The sequence below is a fragment of the Physeter macrocephalus genome, chromosome 7, assembly GCF_002837175.3.
Source record: "Physeter macrocephalus isolate SW-GA chromosome 7, ASM283717v5, whole genome shotgun sequence".
Classification (NCBI taxonomy): domain Eukaryota; kingdom Metazoa; phylum Chordata; class Mammalia; order Artiodactyla; family Physeteridae; genus Physeter; species Physeter macrocephalus.
Genome location: NC_041220.1, coordinates 12,371,638 through 12,376,340, shown reverse-complemented (window position 1 = coordinate 12,376,340; position 4,703 = coordinate 12,371,638). Strand labels below are relative to the sequence as shown.

The window sequence follows — 4,703 nt, the reverse complement described above, 5'->3', positions numbered from 1 at the left end:
GCACAGAAACGAAGACCCAACACAGCAAAAATAGATAAATAAATTAATAAACTCCTACCCCTTCCCCCCAAAAAAGGCTTAATGAACTACTGTGTATAAAATGCCTAATATTATACCTGAGGAATAGTTATCTTGATGACAGCAACAATAAGTATAGTAACAAAAAAAAGTGAATACACCTAGAAGTTTCTCTGATAGATGCTTGCTTCATCCTTTAGAAGTTAAACCACTTTGAATACTTCTATCTCAACTTTTAAAAGCACAGCAATTTACTCCAGAATACTTGAGTAATTTTACATTTATTTTTATGGTTTGGTTCCCTAGAACAGATTCTGAGACAAATATTTGAGACAATAAACAAAAGTTTACTAGAGTGTATTCTCAAGTCAATACCATGGGGTAATGAAGAAAGCAGTGTGTGTCAGAGGGAGAAGTTAAACTCGATGCAATTAAACTATCTATCTCAGATAATCACACGGGGAAATCGGAAGCTGGGATGACTCCTCAGTTGTCCCCAATTTAGGCAAGTGGTCGGGAGCCTTATACTCTTATATCAACAAGTTATTGGACACTGGCAATATCTGGGAAGTGGGTGCAACCGTGAATGAATAGGCTTTTTTTTTTTGTAAAGGAACTTACTTGAATGCTATCAGCTGCCAACTTTTTTACCAACTGGGAAAATGAAGGCTTTAGTTGTGAAAATGTGTGTATGTGTGTGTGTGTGTGTGTGTGTGTGTGTGTGTATGAGTGTGTGTATGTGTGTGTGATTGGGGTGGGGGAGGAAGGAACTTGGGAGCTCACCACAGCATTCACTACACTCATTATCCTACTTATGTACCTAATATATTATGGGATAATTGGCATAATGGAAAGAACACTGAACCTTGGGCCAAAGACTCTGATCTTGTCTGTGCTGCTATCAAACTGTGTGAACTTTGATGAAGAAATTAATTTCTCTGGGCTTCATTTATGAGCCTATTGAAAGAGATAAGAAAATAGAAGATAAAAATTAGATCTTGAAGAAACTCTAACATTTATTCAATTATCTTCCAGTTCTAAAAGTCTACATTTAAATACATATTTAATTCTATTTAGACAAACATAGGAAAGACCCCATTGATTCAAAATATAAAAATATATTTTTGCATATCTATATATACACAAAATTTGTATTTGGTTGCAGTGGTCCAGCGGGAAATAATTTTTTCATCATGCTGCTAATTGATGTTAATTTCTTCTGAAGCTCTTGAGATCACTTCCCCAGAGGGAACTTTCAGTGCATGTACCTAGCCACATCTTTCTCAAAGCTGGAATTAAATTTCCACAAACTAATATAATTAGGTTAGTTTTTAGACAATTTAGTTGTCAAAGTTATTTTTTAAATATTTATTTATTTATTTATTTATTTTTGGCTGTGTTGGGTCTTCGTTTCTGTGCGAGGGCTTTCTCTAGTTGCGGCAAGCTGGAGCCACTCTTCATTGCGGTGCGCGGGCCTCTCACTGTTGCGGCCTCCTGTTGCGGGGCACAGGCTCCAGACGCGCAGGCTCAGTAGTGGTGGCTCACGGGCCTAGTTGCTCCGCGGCATGTGGGATCTTCCCAGACCAGGGCTCAAACCCGTGTCCCCTGCACTGGCAGGCGGATTCTCAACCACTGCGCCACCAGGGAAGCCCCTCAAACAGTTATTTTATTACCTATCCTTTGGGTTCCTAATAGAAGATGAATGGATGGCAAATTTAGTGATTAATCAGCCAAAACTGAAGATTATAATAAAATCAGTTCTTCCCTATAATTTTTTTCCTCATTTCTTCACTGGAGTATATAATCTGCATTTCGTTGAATTCAAGATGAATGATTTTAAAACACATTATTATTTTACATACCACTAAGAAGGAAAAAACAAACAAAACTTGTGATGCTAATTAAAACCACATTCCTTCCTTACCAGTGGTGTGACCCATTCATCAGTCACACCAGCCTCTCATTCGAATTTCTTCTGTCTTCACCTCCCTTTCTCGGGTTTGATAGTCTTTTTGCATTTGTCTCAATGATACAGCTTCATGTATGTGTGAGTATATTCCTTCTTTTGATTTCATAAAGCATTTGGTTTTTAATTTGGAAGAGAGTATGGAATTGAAGGCAATGCAAGTACAAATATTTTTTTCATTAATATCAAAGGTATACTCTTTCTTTCTTTTCCTTGGCTTTCCATATACAAAATAACATTTGCTGTAATACCAAATCATAGTAAAAGCTTTTTGAAAATATTCTTATTGGTAACTCACCACATGTAGTGCTAATACTGCATATAACTCAATGAAGAAAGGACAATATGAAACTATGATAAAATCCACACAGAGCAATGTAAAAACCCCACTACAACTACAACACGGTTGAAAACATTGATTATAAGATTTATTCTGATTTTAGGGGTTTTATTACGTTCAAAAATTGTCTTATATCTGATGCAAAGAATATATACAGTAATCATGCCAATGTGCATAGCCCAATTTTCATTAAGGCAGGGTGACATGATAGAATTAATGAGGAGGCGAGCAATGTTTCAATCACTGATTAATGAATTTCATAATGTTTTTCTGAACTTTATTTCGTGTGTGTGAACTATACTGGTACTTGCCAAAAATGTTATCAGTCAACAACTCCCTAGTTTCTTATATAGATTAAAATTTAGCACATGATTGGTTATTTTATTTGATTTTAAGATATATTTTTCTCCAATGTTCTCCACTTAACCAAAAATAGTATTGTTTTACAACTAGAATTGTTCCTAAAGGAAAAGAAATACTTGAAGCAATTTCCAATAGCTAGTAGAAAAAACATGGTATTACATTAGAAAAATGGCTAATATTAAATAGTATTTTAACAAATTATAAAGATTACTGAAAATAACATTATAATTTGAATTTAAATAAGAGATGTATATGAAATTATGTTAAAGTGAGCCAGAATTATCAGGAGAAGCTAAGTAGTAACTCTTGGGTAATGCATACTGAGAAGAAACACGCCTCCTGAGTAACGTTTATGGTTTCTTACTAATGAGCCTCTAGATCAAGTAAGTAAAACATAAAATGCAGAATACTGTATGTTTTATGTTCAAGAATAGACACTTTGACCCATACTTACTTCTACACCCAAACCAACTAAAATACAAGTTTCATAAGGGCAGGGACATTCATTGCCTGTCTTGTTTAATGCTGAATCCACTCCTCCTAAGAGCACCTGGCATTTACCAGTAGCTCCTTAATATTTATATAGTCCAGAGAAGAATCTACTACCATGTTTTTTACCCTTACTGATACAGCTTATCTAATATGAAATGTTCTTTCTCTTGACATTTTTCTCTATTGATGAGTTGATTATTTTGATCTATATGGATTGAAATACTACCTGGATTTTTTTTTTTTTCACACACACATACACACACACACTGTATTTTATTTTTACAAGAGATAAATAAACTGACACCAAGCATTGTAAATGGATGACCACAACAAAAGCAACAATGATTGCAATAACCAAACACGAAACACACTCATACTATGTCATAATATTGACATTCAGTCCAGTAATCCTCCACTGTAACAGCTCCTTTACTTTGCAGTGAAAATTGATTTGTATATTTTTTGCCTCTGAGTCCTTGTGGGATTTTTTTTTAATTCAAACAGAAAGTCACAAGAATTATAATCATCCTGATCAGCTCACTTAGTCCCATGTAATTAATTTTTTTTCATCTTGATCTTTTAATAGCACTTTTATGAGTTCATCAGTTTTTCATTAGAGTTCTGAAAATGCTTATTCATTCAGTTCAGCAGTGCAGTCAGTTACCAGAAACCTGTACTTGTCAGAGGGAGACTCACTTTTTAACATACACGTAGTGCTTTTTGGATTTTGCAAACATGTTCCTGTGTTAGTAAATCAATTAAATTAAATTTTAACATGCTAGAATAATAAATTACTATCCAAATGGACCACCAAATATGCATCTACAATAAAGAATCATATCTTAAGCTCTAGACACGTGTATCTGATAGGTTACTGGTGTCCACACCTGGAAGGAATTTATCAAGCTCAACATAACCAAAACTAAATCACGATCTCATTTTATCTTTCAATTTTTGGCTAAAACATCACTTATTCAGACACTTCTTCCTTGGCTTGTTATGTATTCTCTATGCCCTGGGACTGTGGGGTTTCTGTTTATTCCCCCTAGAGTGTACATTTCACTGTTCTCTACATCTGTGTCTCAACTTCTGCCCTGCAAACCGGTTCATCTGTACCATTTTTCTAGGTTCCACATACATGCGTTAATATATGATATTTGTATTTCTCTTTCTGACTTACTTCACTCTGTATGACAGTCTCTAGATCCATCCACGTCTCAACAAATGATTCAATTTCGCTCCTTTTTATGGCTGAGTAATATTTCATTGTATATATGTAGCACATCTTCTTTATCCATTCATCTGTCAGTGGGCATTTAGGTTGCTTCCATGACCTGGTTATTGTAAATAGTGCTGCAATGAATATTAGGGTGCATGTGTCTTTTTGAATTATGGTTTTCTCTGGGTATATACCCAGTAGTGGGATTGCTGGATCATATGGTAATTTTTTTTTAGTTTTTTAAGGACCCTCCATACTGTTCTCCATAGAGGCTGTATCAATTTACATTCCCACCAACAGTGCAA

General features: G+C 34.9%; 1 protein-coding gene across 6 annotated transcripts in view; it reads right to left on the bottom strand.

Annotated features, from left to right (window-relative positions):
- Positions 1–4,703, bottom strand: part of CCSER1 (coiled-coil serine rich protein 1) — a 1,341,341-nt gene that overhangs the window by 7,197 nt on the left and 1,329,441 nt on the right. The window contains exon 12 of one of the 6 annotated variants that reach the window (XR_008617752.1): positions 884–975. The exons of the other annotated variants lie outside the window; for them this stretch is intronic. The gene's annotated coding sequence lies outside the window, so the exon portion shown is untranslated. The remainder of the gene's footprint in view (positions 1–883; positions 976–4,703) is intronic. 6 annotated transcript variants of the gene reach the window in all.